Raw genomic sequence first — 17,136 nt, 5'->3', positions numbered from 1 at the left:
AAATATCAGCATGTTACCCTATGTACATATTAGCATATCAGCATGTTACCCTATGTACATATTAGCATATCAGCATGTTACCCTGTATACATATTAGCATATCAGCATGCATTTACTTTATGTAAAGCTAATTTCTCAGTAATCACAGTTGGCTACTAAATATTATTTATCCACAGCAAGTCACCTGACAATAATGGGCTACTCTCCCTTTTTATTGACCTGTCACTCTCCTGTCATTTCTCTGATATGAGCTGAGACTCAGGGAAGGAATCCCTAGGACTTTGTTTATTGTCTTTAGAGCTGCATAACCAAGTCCAAGTTCGTGTGCTAGAAGAACCATCCTCACATTTATATAAAATGCCACATCTCCCCTGGAGCCCTCCTGCAGCCTGGAGGAAGTGGAAACACTCCTCCTAAATGCATCACGATCACCTTCTCAGGGTGCACATTCTATCATGACAGAATTACAGAATCCCTGGTTGGTGGAGGTCTATGGTGATTTTCAGTCCAGTGTTTAGACACTTAGGGCAAATCAAATCATGTACACGTTGGTTTCGTTGTGACATGTGGAATAAAAGCCACTGTTGGCTGTCTGTCTGTCTGCTGTCTGGTTGATCGCTGCTAGCTGTCATCTTCATCTCAACTAATGTGCGTCTCGACGCGCTGCTGCCGGCCTCCTCATTTTCCTCCTCTACCTGTACTGCCACTGCCTGGATCGGCTGATCAGGCTCATGTTTTCTTTCATTCACTGCTTTTCTCTCATTGGCTAACTGAGATCGCCTATTTTTTATCCACATACTGTAGGTATATTCTTCGAGATTTTCTCATTTTGTCTCTCTTTACATGGATTCCTCGCGGGAGATATTTTCAAACAAGGAAGTGCTGTGCGGCACGTGAGGCCTTTTAACCAATCAGGTTGTCGGAAAGTGCCATTAAATGACAGTAACCAATCAGGTTGCCGGAAAGTGCCATTAAATGTCAGTAACCAATCGGATGTCAGTAAATACCTCCTTTTTATAATAATAATAATAATATGCTATTTAGCAGACGCTTTTATCCAAAGCGACTAACAGTCATATGCGTGCATACATTTTTGTGTATGGGTGGTCCCGGGGATCGAACCCACTACCTTGGCGTTACAAGCGCCGTGCTCTACCAGCTGAGGTACAGAGCATCACGTCACAAAGGAAATAGCCATGTATGGACTAGTAATGATCTGCTCCGGAAAACAAGCTGTTGAATTATATATGATTCAACATGGAGAGTTTGAAAAATAGCGGTTGAATTATATATGATTCAACATGGAGAGTTTGAAAAATAGCGGTTGAAGTTCTACATGAAACATGCTAACAAAAACGAAATTTATGCTAGGTGTAGTTGACGGAGTTGTGATAAAATGATACAAATCAAGTATTTATATACATTATTGCCGATGTAATTGTACATTTTATGAAAGTATGGAAGTTATAATTCCAAAATATCCCAAAATCGGAACATTGACAGATGGAAGCAAAATCACAATTTTTGCCTGTGGTGCCTGGCCTTAATATTTTACAATTGGTTTCAATTTATAATGTCCGATTATCAAATGGGCATGAACAGGGTCAGGGGAACAGCTCGACTAGTGAATGGATGCTGCTTTCCTGACTGTACGTTTTTAGTTTTTCAATCATGTGTATACTCCAAAAATCCACCACTGTTTGAGGAGCATGCAGCCTCTCGCTGCGGGACAGGTGATATTCCGCCCAAACTCTGTATGCCATGGGCTCTCCAACCCTGTTCCTGCAGCTACCCAGTGCTTCATTTGGGAAACCAGGTGGAATCTGTTTTGGATCATCAATAGTAACATGTTTTCACAAGGAAACATATTTCACTAAACTGTTGACAGCCCTTCTCTCTGCGCGCTCGAAAAATGAATGAAGGATAGAGGGGAGGAGATGGAAACGCACGGTGGTGAGATATTCTGTAGCTAACGGTAATGTCTGCCTATTAATTATGAACATATGTGTTTTCTTCCTATTACTAGACTATATTAAAATCTAATTCTGTAAACCGGAAGGCTAACTCTGTAAGCTGCCCTGCACAATCAATGAACCAACAGCATGGCCTGGGCCTTTACGTTCTCTCCCAGACTCATGGATAGGAAGTGTGGAGTGTAACATAAGGTAACCAGTCCATCCAGTATGTATAATAATACAGTCATCACTCAAAGGTCATTACTAGAATTTGTTTAATTGTGGAGTCAAGGCTAGACCAATTATGTACCAAAGACATCTTCAATCCTTTTTCTGTTTTTAATGTTTTTCTGCCGTGTGTAATATGCAGTGGGCCATGTATTGGATAATGGTTCAATCATTATTTTATCATTAGTTTTTTTCGGGCTTGGTCTCATATATAGCCTGTGTGTATACATAATATACAACATCCACAACAACCATGTTACAGAGTAGAGAGTGTTCCAGAGTAGAGAGTGTTCCAGAGTAGAGAGTGTTCCATGGTAGAGAGTGTTCCATGGTAGAGAGTGTTCCAGAGTAGAGAGTGTTCCAGAGTAGATATTGTTCCAAAATAGAGAGTGTTCCAGGGTAGAGAGTGTTCCAGAGTAGACAGTGTTCCAGAGTAGAGAGTGTTCCAGAGTAGAGAGTGTTCCAGAATAGAGAGTGTTCCAGAGTAGAGAGTGTTCCAGAGTAGAGAGTGTTCCAGAGTAGACAGTGTTCCAGAGTGAGAGAGTGTTCCAGAGTAGAGAGTGTTCCAGAGTAGAGAGTGTTCCAGAGTAGAGAGTGTTCCAGAGTAGACAGTGTTCCAGAGTGAGAGAGTGTTCCATGGTAGAGCGTGTTCCAGAGTAGAGAGTGTTCCAGAGTAGAGAGTGTTCCAGAGTAGACAGTGTTCCAGAGTGAGAGAGTGTTCCATGGTAGAGAGTGTTCCAGAGTAGAGAGTGTTCCAGAGTAGAGAGTGTTCCAGAGTGAGATAGTGTTCCAGAGTAGAGAGTGTTCCAGAGTAGAGAGTGTTCCAGAGTAGAGCGTGTTCCAGAGTAGAGTGTTCCAGAGTAGAGAGTGTTCCTGAGTAGAGAGTGTTCCAGAGTAGAGATTGTTCCAGAGTAGAGAGTGTTCCAGAGTAGAGAGTCTTCCAGAGGAGACAGTGTTCCAGAGTAGAGAGTGTTCCAGAGTAGAGAGTGTTCCTGAGTAGAGAGTTTTCCAGAGTAGAGAGTGTTCCAGAGGAGACAGTGTTCCAGAGTAGAGAGTGTTCCAGAGTAGAGAGTGTTCCAGAGTAGAGAGTGTTCCTGAGTAGAGAGTGTTCCAGAGGAGACAGTGTATAAGAGTGAGAGAGTGTTCCAGAGTAGAGAGTGTTCCAGAGTACAGAGTGTTCCAGAGTAGAGAGTGTTCCTGAGTAGAGAGTGTTCCAGAGGAGACAGTGTATAAGAGTGAGAGAGTGTTCCAGAGTAGAGAGTGTTCCAGAGTAGACAGTGTTCCAGAGTGAGAGAGTGTTCCAGAGTAGAGAGTGTTCCAGAGTAGACAGTGTTCCAGAGTGAGAGAGTGTTCCATGGTAGAGAGTGTTCCAGAGTAGAGAGTGTTCCAGAGTAGAGAGTGTTCCAGAGTAGAGAGTGTTCCAGAGTAGAGGGTGTTCCAGAGTAGAGAGTGTTCCAGAGTAGAGAGTGTTCCAGAGTAGAGAGTGTTCCATGGTAGAGAGTGTTCCAGAGTAGAGAGTGTTTCAGAGTAGAGGGTGTTCCAGAGTGAGAGAGTGTTCCAGAGTAGAGGGTGTTCCAGAGTGAGAGAGGGTTCCAGAGTAGAGAGTGTTCCAGAGTAGAGGGTCTTCCAGAGTGAGAGAGTGTTCCAGAGTAGAGAGTGTTCCAGAGTAGATAGTGTTCCATGGTAGAGAGTGTTCCAGAGTAGAGAGTGTTCCAGAGTAGAGAGTGTTCCAGAGTAGAGAGTGTTCCAGAGTAGAGGGTGTTCCAGAGTGAGAGAGTGTTCCAGAGTAGAGAGTGTTCCAGAGTAGAGAGTGTTCCATGGTAGAGAGTGTTCCAGAGTAGAGAGTGTTCCAGAGTAGAGAGTGTTCCAGTTGATACAGTGTTCCAGAGTAGAGAGTGTTCCAGAGTAGAGAGTGTTCCAGAGTAGAGAGTGTTCCTGAGTAGAGAGTGTTCCATAGGAGACAGTGTTCCAGAGTAGAGAGTGTTCCAGAGTAGAGAGTGTTCCAGAGAAGAGAGTGTTCCAGAGTAGAGAGTGTTCCAGAGGAGACAGTGTTCCAGAGTAGAGAGTGTTCCAGAGTAGAGAGTGTTCCAGAGTAGAGAGTGTTCCAGAGTAGAGAGTGTTCCTGAGTAGAGAGACCCACAGAAGCAACTGTGATTGAGTACTGACAGTGTCTGCTGTGGCAGGTGGGAAGGTGCAAGTTACCTGAGAAATATCTAATCTCTCAATGTTCTAATCTCTCAATGTTCATCTCAAAGTGCATCAAATTCATGCATTTAGCTGTTGAAATGCTCCGGACCCCCACACTGTCTTTGGGCTAAGCCCCCAATGTCTTTAAATCCTAGAAAAGTCCCTGGACAGGCCTCACTCCAGTCACAGCTACAACCACCACCACCGACTACCACTACTGTTACCTCTGGGAGAGTGGAACTTCTACCCCTGGAGAGAGATGAGTTGCTACCCCTGGGGAGAGAGGAGTTGCTACCCCTGGGGAGAGAGGAGTTGCTACCCCTGGGGAGAGAGTCTGGTTTGATCTGGTCTGGTTTGGTTTGGTTTGGTGTGGTCTGGTTTGGTCTGGTTTGGTCTGGTTTGGTCTGGTCTGGTTTGGTCTGGTTTGGTCTGGTTTGGTCTGGTTTGGTTTGGTTTGCTCCACTTGTTTTTTTACTCCATATTGTAAGTTGGAGGGTTTTTATTTCAGATGTCCTCGTCTGGAGCCACTTCAATGGGCACTCATGGTGGGAGTCTTTTAGGTACCACTTTCTTGTTGCTAGTCAACATTCAGTGGACACTAGGGATTGGTCGATTAATACTGGAGCTCCGATGCGACATTGCAGTTTTCAAAGCAGTACTGATTCGACACAACATATCAGAGAATTGAATGTTCATTTATCTACCATTAGCTGCCTCCAACGTTGTTTTAGAAAATTTGGCAGTACGTCCAACCGGCCTCATAACCGCAGACCACATGTAACCACGCCAGCCCAGGAACTCCACATCTGGCTTCTTCACCTGCGGGATCGTCTGAGACCAGCCACCCGGACAGTTGATGAAACTGAGGAGTATTTCTGTCTGTAATAAAGCCCTTTTGTGGGGAAAACCTCATTCTGATTTGCTGGGCCTGGCTCCACAGTGGGTGGGCCTGGCTCCCAAGTGGTGGGCCTATGCCCTCCCAGGAATCCACAGATTAGGGCCTAATGAATTTATTTCAATTGACTGATTTCCCTATATGAACTGTAACTCAGTAAAATCGTTGAAATTGTTGCATGTTGCGTTTATATATTTGTTCAGTATAGATATTTCACCTTAGCAGGTGGAAAGATAGCTCAGGGCAAAGACATACAAATGACATAAAAAGCTTTGTTTGACCCCTCAGTCGATGGATCCCGCTGCGGCTTCCAAAACATTTACCTCTGCTGGACACTACTGACAGTCTTAGTCTAGATATTCTCCTCCATGTCCTCTGCTGGACACTACTAACAGTCCTAGTCTAGATATTCTCCTCCATGTCCTCTGCTGGACACTACTAACAGTCTTAGTCCAGATATTCTCCTCCATGTCCTCTGCTGGACACTACTAACAGTCTTAGTCTAGATATTCTCCTCCATTTCTCACCTGACAGGTGCCTCTGCCTTCGGAACAGTGAGTGAGTGTCTTGTCTTGTGGATGCACAGAATCAAATACCTATAATAAATAATATGCCATTTAGCAGACGCTTTTATCCAAAGCGACTTACAGTCATGCGTGCATACATTTTTGTGTATGGGTGGTCCCGGGGATCGAACCCACTACCTTGGCGTTACAAGCGCCGTGCTCTACCAGCTGAGCTACAGAGGACCACGTGTATAGATTTAGATTTATCTTTGAAAACTGGCTACATTGTATTTCTAACTTTTAAATGATGAATTTCTATAAGCATAGGCTGTTCAGTTTTTTGTAAATGTTTTGATTGTAACATAACTAAATGTTATTTATTAGTCCTCAAATCTATCCATTCCGTTTTCGGCACAATTTGGTGAAAGCCCCAAAGCGTTCAGAAAGCCTCTGTTTCCCATCACTAGTGGACACCCCCATGAGTGTCTTTCAGAACCCCTCCTAAAACCCCCTGTTTCGTTTTGGTTGTTGTTAGTGACTCTTTGTTAGTTCCTTCTTCTGTTTGAGAGACAATGTTTTATTTCTTGTTGAGGAACGTAACAATGTTCATGTGATTAAATTACATCACCCGACTGTTTGGATATGTCTGTTAGTAAATGTTTTATTTCTAAGAGATCATGAGTAAAAGAGAACAATTGACATTCTAGAATTAGTTGTCACTGTGTTCACCACAACCAAGATGCTGCATCTCTGTTTAGGGGTCAGTGGTCTAAAATGAGTGTCTCTGGGGAGAGAGAGGAGGGGGGCCCTGCCTCTAAAATGAGTCTCTCTGGGGAGAGAGAGGAGGTGGGCCCTGTCTCTAAAATGAGTCTCTCTGGGGAGAGAGAGGAGGGGGGCCCTGCCTCTAAAATGAGTCTCTCTGGGGAGAGAGAGGAGGTGGGCCCTGCCTCTAAAATGAGTCTCTCTGGGGAGAGAGAGGAGGGGGGCCCTGCCTCTAAAATGAGTCTCTCTGGGGGACATGACACCAAAGCTAAAAGGTGAGATGACAATTTTATGAAGAATTTATTACGTTTATTTACAAAATAAATAGCTATCTTAAGATGAATGCACTGACTGTAAATCACTCTGGATAAGAGCATCTGCTAAATCAGGAGTTCTCAATCCGGGGTCAGTGGAGGTACTGCAGGGGTTCTGCAGCACCCTGACTGGACTCGTTGCAATGTAAAACATTTGATATAATTTTAATACGACACAACCACTTTGCCTACTCTTCATTATTGCCTAATATAATGGAATGCATATTTCTTTAACCAATTCTGATGGTTGTTACAAGCGGAATTTTGACAATATTACCGTTATACCAACACACTCTTCACACCCGTTTAACAACTCTAAATAGCTTTGGCATCGTAGGCATCAAGTCCCTTGTCAAAAATGTTGCCTACAACGTTGCATACAATGTTCATTTTCATCCAACACATATTTCGCCCAAGATGCCTTCAATTGCCCAATTTATAGCCATGCCCAATTTAGGATTCTTTTTTAATAACGTGATGTTGCGCTCCAAAGGGATAACTTGAAAAAACATGATGTAGGTAATTAAATAATCAAAAGAAAAGCGTGTTTATTATATACACTTAGAAAATAAGGTTCCTTATAGAACCAGAAATGCTTCTATCACTTCCTTAATATATGGAACCACTAAAAGTTAGATATATTTTGGGGTTCAGTGAAAAATAACCTCTAGAGTTCTGATCAACAAAGGGTAATTGTTTTGAGGATGTGAACCCAGCAGCCTTCCAGTGGTCAGGTCAAGCCCGCCCGTTTTTTCCAGCGCCCGGCCTGGGATTCGAACCAGCCACCTTTCTGTCATAGGTCCAACTCCTGCCACAGCTCCAACTCCTTAGTCACTGGGCGAAATCTTGAGTTAATCTTCAGAAATAAGCATGAGTTAATCTGCCAAAATTAAGACAAAATGCTATGCAGACATTAATGGTATCACTTATACATAATTATTATACAGAAATCATTGCATAAAGCACAAGACATATGGTTGCATGTAGGTCTATATTATTTATGGATTGATCATATAGAAATATAAAAACATAATTTTGAACTACTCCAAAGCAATTACATGTGGCACAGGAACCACTGACTCACTGCATTATTCTTTAGTATTATCAAGACACCTGCTGTTAACTCTTAACTGGTTAGGACAGCTCATGAGGTGTCCTACATATCTGCCGACTAGGTGGGACTAGAGACTTCATTCATAGCTTTAATTTATACCCATAAGAGTAGAAGTCTTTATTATCAGCACTTATACGACCAATTTTCTACTCTGAGACACTTTGTGGATATGGGCCCAGATCTCAAAATATTGTTATAAAAAAACTTAGAATGTTTGTTTTACATAATTTAAAAAAATGCATTTTACTAATGTAAGCCACTGTAAAGACTGTGTTTAGTTTATTGTGTTGCTCAGCTCATGTCCGCGTTCTGGAACTGCCCACGTCCCCGTACAGAACTGTCCGCGTCCATGTACGGTTTGGCGCCAAGCATATTGTCCAGTTACGCTCAGCGTCTCCCGAGTAGCGCAGTGGTCTAAGGCACTAGAGATCCTGGTTTGAATCCAGGCTCTGTCGTAGCCGGCCGCGACCGGGAGACCCATGGGGCGGCGCACAATTGGCCCAGCGTCGTCCAGGATAGGGGAGGGAATGGCCGGCAGGGATATAGTTCAGTTGGTAGAGCATAGCATTTGCAATGCCAGGGTTGTGGGTTCGATTCCCACGGGGGGTCAGTATAAAAAAATAAAAATGAAAATTGTATGCACTCACTAACTGTAAGTCGCTCTGGATAAGAGTGTCTGCTAAATGACTAAAATGTAAAATGTAAATGTAATAAACAAGACATTAGTTTTATTTTTCAAATGTGTTTTGAACTGGGTGACCTAGTAACCTCTATGTGAAAGTCTAGCAATTGGCGTGGGATAGGTGGGGCAGGTTTGAGACTGATCTAAGGAATTAACTAGAAAGATACACGTTATTTCTCAGCTGCCTCACCAATGTCTGTACGTGAATTAATAACTTTTAATTGCTAAATATTTCCAATAGATGGAAGCAGAAGACCACGAAGCATCAGTTATAGGCTACAAGCAGCAATATGACATAAAATAGCATGCAACCAAAGACAATATATCCCATGATTTTCTAAAACGGTGACTCATTACTTTAGTTAGCTATATATCTCATATTAGGCCTGTGATGCTTTTGGAAGAGCAATTAATTAGTGACTATAGCAGGTGTTGAACCCCGGGTAAATAATCACTAGTCAGATGCTCCAACCTCAACCCTAGTATACATGCATTTTTAAATATCTAATATTGCGATTAAACAACCTCGGAATAGATAAGACAAGAGTGCGTCTTCCAGCCCACCAATAAATTACATAATGCAACCCTCGCGGTTAGCAAATGTACCTCAACATGCCCCTCGCTTGTGCTGGAAGGCAGAGTGCTCGCTGCTGGTTGATGAATCTGACAATGGAGGTACTAGGAAAATACGTTTTTCTCGACCAGAGGTGACTAAATTAATGTTCAGGCTTATTGATAATCGTTTTAGTAATGAAGTATAATTTCAAAACATGAGCATAAAAACAGCTAATAATAAACATGAATCAACATTATATTATTTCACAGTAATGTGTTAAATGCTTTTTCAGTCGTTCCTCTTGCGTTAGCAGTGTGGAAAGGAACAGTAAAAAGCGTGTGCAGGAGTTTTCCTGTGAGGAGGAGTGGTGGTGTATCCAGGGAGAAAACTAAACTAACCTTCTGAAATGTCATTCGTGATCTTATGCTTCCATCTATTGGAATTATTTAGTAACTGCAGTAGTACTGAATAAAGTATATCCTTACTAAAGTAGTAATTACTCAGAATTGCAAAATATGACATTTTCTAGTTCATTTTACCACTTACAACCATAAAATAACCATTTATAGCATAACAAACAATGAAACTGACATAAACCAAAAACACCATACATTTAGTTAACTATATATATATATACTATTTATTTAGATGGGTGACATTATCTGCCAAAGTAACACCACTGTAGGTAAAGAAGAGCTCTCCAGTAGGTGTACCAAAACTTTCAAAGGCCATTTTCTCAAAAGTGAGGTTACAAGTTTATCATCTTTCAAAGCAGAATGACTTTCCCCTTGTTCCTCAACTGTAGTGTATGATATACAATTTTCTAGCTGAGTCTCTACTTTTATCCAATGTCAAAAACACACATTTCAAATTTTGCTACATAAAATTGAGCTGATCGGTCACATTTGACTATGTAAAACTTAGCAGTACTACTGAGGCAGATATATATTATTACTGTGTAAAACCTAGCAATACTACTTATTTCTCTGAGAGTGAGACAGATATATATTATTACTGTGTAAAACCTAGCAGTACTACTTATTTCTCTGAGAGTGAGGCAGATATATATTATTACTGTGTAAAACCTAGCAGTACTACTTATTTCTCTGAGAGTGAGACAGATATATATTATTACTGTGTAAAACCTAGCAATACTACTTATTTCTCTGAGAGTGAGGCACTTATTTCTCTGAGAGTGAGGCAAATATAAATTATTACTGTGTAAAACCTAGCAGTACTACTTATTTCTCTGAGAGTGAGGCAGATATATATATTATTACTGTGTAAAACCTAGCAGTACTACTTATTTCTCTGAGAGTGAGGCAGATATATAGCATTGTGCAAAAGAACATGATTATTTGTCTCTCTGAAATGAAACCATCAAGTGATAGATTTTAAACAAATACATGTCTGTCATTGAACAATCGCAAACCATGATTAGCTACTGAAGAAACACACCAATCTCTTTCATAATTTCTTTAAACAGTAAAATCTAATTTACCATTTCTGAAAATGGATATATAGCATTTTGGAATGAAACTCATCTTATGTTTCCCCATCTGAGCTCAGAGTAGATGAGAGATGTAATGTTTGTCTCTGTTGTGTTGAAGCCCAATCAAGCAGGAGAGACCAGCCTCCCCTGTACCCAGCTGTGTGTCCATGAAGAGTGACGAGTCTATGGACCTTCCTATATCCTTCAGAGAGGGAGACTTTTGTACTGAACAAAGGTAAGAAGAACTCATGGGTCATGGTCAGTGAGTTAAACAACACTGTCTCTAGTCATTTCTCCACTCCCATTTTCCCATTTATTTTTGTTGTTTTCATAATCCATAGGATAAATATTTTTTCCATTTTCATAGTCCTGAAACAATATTAAAGAAACACAACATTCCCTGTGTGTGTGTGTGTGTGTGTGTGTGTGTGTGTGTGTGTGTGTGTGTGTGTGTGTGTGTGTGTGTGTGTGCACTCCCTGGATGAGGAGATGTAATCTCTATCCTGATTGCCTAGTCATTTTACCCCTACGTACATGTACATATTTCCTAAATTACCTCAACTACCTGGTACCCCTGCACATTGACTCAGTACTGGTACTCCTTGTATATAGTCTAGTTATTACCTCAACTACCTGGTACCCCTGCACGTTGACTCAGTACTGGTACTCCTTGTATATAGTCTAGTTATTACCTCAACTACCTTGTACCCCTGCACATTGACTCGGTACTGGTACTCCTTATAGCCTCATTATTGTTATTTTATTGTGTTACTATTTCCTTTTTTTATTTAGTGAATTTTTGTGACTTTTTAACTCTGCATTGTTGGAAAAGGGCTCGTAAGTAAGCATTTCACGGTAAAGTGTACCACTGTTGTATTCGGCGCATGTGAGAAATACAATTTGATTTGATTTGAAGCTCATGCGCAGAAATACGTCATTGGGTCTAATGGTCGTCTTGTGCCGAACTGCACATGTGCTGGATGTCAAATCAAAGGCACTCCTTCGATATAAAGTTGTTTTTGACTAACATGAAAATGTGTCCGTTTGTTTAACTACTTAAGACAGAACATTTTCAAAATTAACAACTAAGGAAGTCATTTGTATCTCTCATTGACATCTCAAACCCCAAACCCTGGCCTGGTCTGCTTCATATGTATTCCCAGAAGACATTTTTTACATCGGCAGTTGTCACAAAGTGCTTATATAGAAACCCAGTCTAAAACCACAAAGAGCAAGCAATGCAGATGTAGAAGCACAGTGGCTAGGAAAAACTCCCTAGAAAGGCAGGAGCCTAGGAAGAAACCTACAGAGGAACCAGGCTCTGAGGGGAGGCCAGTCCTCTTCTGGCTGTGCCAGGTGGAGATTATAACAGTACATGGCCATTAAGTTCAGATCGTTCTTCAAGATTTTCAAATGTTCATGACCAGCAGGGTCAAATAATAATCACTGTAGTTATAGAGGGTGCAACACGTTAGCACCTCAGGAGTAAATGTCAGTTGGCTGTTCATAGCCAAGCATTCAGAGGTCAAGACAGCAGGTGTTGTAGAGAGAGAGAAGGAGAGAGAGAGAGAGAGAGGGTCGAAACAGCAGGTTCGGGACAAGGTCACACGTCTGGTGAACAGGTCAGAGTTCCATATCCGCAGGCAGACCAGCAGAAACTGGATCAGTCACGTCCGGTGGAGCATGTATCGATACTGATAGGATCGAAAGAAGGGGACCGCTGCTCTCGGATCAGTTTTCTCCATTAAAATCATTCCTTAACATTATACTTATTTCACAATGCTGACCACGGATCAGCTTCTAGAAAGATATTACTACCTACGGCTGCAAATATTGAGGTAGTTTATTCTAATGCTTACCCAATAAAAATGCACTAAATCACAGATTCGGCACATCATTGGACACATGTTAGGCTACACATCATGAAATATATTGAGACAAATTACAGACAGTAGCCTACAAGTAGCAAAATATAACTCAATATATTGAACATTGAATATATTTCAATATGATTGAAATAGGCCTGTAGCCTGCTGTTTATATTGTAATGCAGTCATCTCGGTTTTCATTTGAACCAAATTTGTGTACTTCCCTTGTTTGAATCAATTGCAAAGACATTTGCAACTTTGTATTTGTATTCAACTTTGTTCTGAATTTATCTGCGGTGACAAAGAGACGGATAAACCATGTGATTCTTTGTTTAGCGGAGATCTTCTGTGTATAAAGTGATGCGGGAGGGCAAAAAAGCATCTAACGACTCACTTGGCTGTTCTACAAGTGGTCTGAGGCAGGTGTTAGAATATGAGCGTTTAAAAGTGCAACGTTAATAACGATGGTTTTGGGAAACAGCTCAGAGATTTTACAATGCTCCTACGAAGGATCTATCAATAAACTAGATATATTCTAATGATGAACTTAGCCTTAAGACGCTTTTGTGAGACCCTAGATAAGAACATCTGCTAAATGACGAAAATGTAAATGTTTTACGTACAGATCTCATATTACTGTATTGAATTTTGTACATTTGTACAGATGTTTATTAAAAATGTAGTTATTTGTTACATTTGACTGTGTAAAACCTAGCAGTACTACTTATTTCTCTGAGAGTGAGGCAGATATATTTTATTACTGTGTGTAACCTAGTAGTACTACATATTTCTCTGAGAGTGAGACAGATATATAGCATTTTTGTCAAAGAAAACTACATTATTTGTCTCTCTGAAATAAACCATCAAGCGATATTAAACAATGAGAGAAATAATGTTTGTCTCTGTTGTGTTGAAGTCCAATCAAGCAGGAGAGACCAGCCTCCCCTGTACCCAGCTGTGTGTCCATGAAGAGTGACCGGTCTACTGAACAACCTATAGAGTTTAGAGAGGGAGACTTTTCTACTGAACAAAGGTAAGAAGAACTCATGGGTCATGGTCAGTGAGTTAAACAACACTGTCTCTAGTCATTTCTCCTCTCCCATTTTACCACTTCTTTTTGTTGTTTTCATAATCCATAGGCTAATCCTTTTTTCCATTTTCATAGTCCTGAAACAATATTAAACTAACACAACATTCCCTCCCTGTGTGTGTGTGTGTGTGTGTGTGTGTGTGTGTGTGTGTGTGTGTGTGTGTGTGTGTGTGTGTGTGTGTGTGTGTGTGTGTGTGTGTGTGAGTGTGTGTGTGTGTGAGTATGTGTGCACTCCCTGGATGAGGAGATGTAATCTCTATCCTGAATGCCTAGTCACTTTTACCCCTACCTACATGTACATAATACCTCAATTACCTCAACTTCCTGTTACCCCTGCTCATTAACTCGGTACTCCTTATAGCCACATTATTGTTATTTTATTATGTTACCATTTCCTTTTTTTATTTCGCGAATTTTTGTTACTTTTTAACTCTGCATTGTTGGGAAAGGGCTCTTAAGTAAGCATTTAATTGTAAAGTTTACCACTGTTGTATTCGGCGCATGTGAGAAATAAAATTTGATTTGATTTGAAGCTCATAAGCAGAAATACGTAATTGGGTCTAATGGTCGTCTTGGGCCGAACTGCACATGTGCAGGCCGTCAAATCAAAGGCACTCCTTCGATATAAAGTTGTTTTTGACCAACATGAAAATGTCTCAGTTTGTTAAACTACTTAAGACAGAACATTTTCAAAATGAACAACTTAGGAAGTGATTTTTATCTCTCATTGACGTCTCAAACCCCAAACCCTGGCCTGGTTTGCTTCATATGCGTTCCCAGAAGACATTTTGTACATCAGCAGTTGTCGCCAAGTGCTTATATAGAAACCCAGTCTAAAACCCCAAAGAGCAAGCAATGCAAATGCTGAAGCACAGTGGCTAGGAAATACTCCAGAGAAAGGCAGGAACCTAGGAAGAAACCTAGAGAGGAACCAGGCTCTGAGGGGTGGCCAGTCCTCTTCTGGCTGAGCTGGGAGGAGATTATAACAGTACATGGCCTTTAAGGCCAGATCATTCTTCAAGATTTTCCAATGTGCATAGATGACCAGCAGGGTCAAATAATAATAACTGTGGTTATAGAGGGTGCAACACGTCAGCACCTCAGGAGTAAATGTCATTTGGCTTTTCATAGCCGAGCATTCAGATGTCGAGACAGCAGGTGTGGTAGGGAGAGAGAAGGAGAGGGAGAGAGAGAGAGGGTCAAAACAGCAGGTTCGGGACAAGGTCACACGTCCGGTGAACAGGTCAGAGTTCCATATCCGCAGGCAGACCAGCAGAAACTGGATCAGTCACATCCGGTGGAGCATGTATCGATACTGATAGGATCGAAAGAAGGGGACCGCTGCTCTCGGATCAGTTTTCTCCATTAAAATCATTCCTTAACATTATAATTATTTCACAATACTGACCACGGATCAGCTTCTAGAAAGATATTACTTCCTACGGCTGCAATTATTGAGGTAGTTTATTCTAGTGCTTACCCAATAAAAATGCACTAAATCACAGATTCGGCACATCATTGGGCACATGTTAGGCTACACATCATGATATATATTGAGACAAATTACAGACAGTAGCCTACAAGTAGCAACATAGAACTAAATATATTGAACATTGAATATATTCCAATATGATTGAAATAGGCCTATAGCCTACTGTTTATATTGTAATGCAGTTATCTCGGTTTTCATTTGAACCAAATTTGTGTACTTCCCTTGTTTGAATCAATTGCAAAGACATTTGCAACTTTGTATTTGTAGTCAACTTTGTTCTGAATTTATCTGCGGTCACAAAGAGACGGATAAACCATGTGATTCTTTGTTTAGCGGAGATCTTCTGTGTATAAAGTGACGCGGGAGGGCAAAAAAGCATCTAACGATGCACTTGGCTGTTCTACAAGTGGTCTGAGGCAGGTGTTAGAATATGAGTGTTTTCAAGTGCAACGTTAATAACGATGGTTTTGGGAAACAGCTCAGACATTTTACAATGCTCCTACGAAGGATCTATCAATAAACTAGATAGATTCTAATGATGAACTTACCCTTAAGATGCTTTTGTGAGACCCTGGATAAGAACATCTGCTAAATGACGAAAATGTAAATGTTTTACGTACAGATCTCATATTACTGTATTGAATTTTGTACATTTGTACAGATGTTTATTAAAAATGTAGTTATTTGTTACATTTGACTGTGTAAAACCTAGCAGTACTACTTATTTCTCTGAGAGTGAGGCAGATATATGTTATTACTGTGTAAAACCTAGTAGTACTACTTATTTCTCTGAGAGTGAGACAGATATATAGCATTTGGCAAAGAAAACTACATTATTTGTCTCTCTGAAATAAACCATCAAGCGATTTTAAACAATGAGAGAAATAATGTTTGCCTCTGTTGTGTTGAAGTCCAATCAAGCAGGAGAGACCAGCCTCCCCTGTACCCAGCTGTGTGGCCATGAAGAGTGACAAGTCTATGAATCGTCCTATAGTGTTTAGAGAGGGAGACTTTTCTACTGAACAAAGGTAAGAAGAACTCATGGGTCATGGTCAGTGAGTTAAACAACACTGTCTCTAGTCATTTCTCCTCTCCCATTTTACCATTTATTTTTGTTGTTTTCATAATCCATAGGCTAAACCTTTTTTCCATTTTCATAGTTCTGAAACAATATTAAACAAACACTACATTCCCTCCCTGTGTGTGTGTGTGTGTGTGTGTGTGTGTGTGTGTGTGTGTGTGTGTGTGTGTGTGTGTGTGTGTGTGTGTGTGTGTGTGTGTGTGTGTGTGTGAGTGTGTGTGTGAGTGTGTGTGTGTGTTTGTGTGTGTGAGTGTGAGTGTGAGTGTGAGTGTGTGTGCACTCCCTGGATGAGGAGATGTAATCTCATGTTTTGTCCACAGAAACCAACAGGAGAGATCAGAGTCAGAGATTCTCAGTGGTCAGTCTTCCCAGAGTCATCAAACAGACCTGGACTCCATATTCAGTGTATGTGGTCCTGTTATGTACATTTGTTTTTGTTTACCTCAAGTAAAGTTGATCTGTCAATCATTCATTCATGTGTTAATGAGAAAGCATTTAGTCTCTTGCTTAACTTATTTACTTGATTTATTTCAGTTACTTGAAGAGAATATTATGACATTTGTGAAGAAGGAGCTGAAGATGTTCAAGAGGATTCTTAGTCCAGAACTCCCAGAAGGCTTTGAGAGTCAGAAGCAGGATAAGGAAGTGGTGGATGCTGAAGATGAGAAGCAGGAGAGCAGTGCCAGAGAGGGGGCTCTGAAGATCATACTGCACGTCCTGAGGAAAATGAACCAGAAGGAGCTTGCTGACACACTGGAGAAAAGTAAGAGCTGTCTGCCTCATGTTGAATGCTGTTTTAGAACAAACATTTAAAAGCTGTAGCTAAAGTACAGCTAAAGTAGCTGTGTAACTCAATGATATTGTAGCAGCCTTAACACAACACCTAGTGACCTCATCAAGTAGCAGCAGAATGT

Source organism: Coregonus lavaretus (genome assembly GCF_964263955.1).
Source record: "Coregonus lavaretus genome assembly, contig: HAP1_SCAFFOLD_306, whole genome shotgun sequence".
Taxonomy (NCBI): domain Eukaryota; kingdom Metazoa; phylum Chordata; class Actinopteri; order Salmoniformes; family Salmonidae; genus Coregonus; species Coregonus lavaretus.
This window is presented reverse-complemented; position numbering follows the sequence as displayed.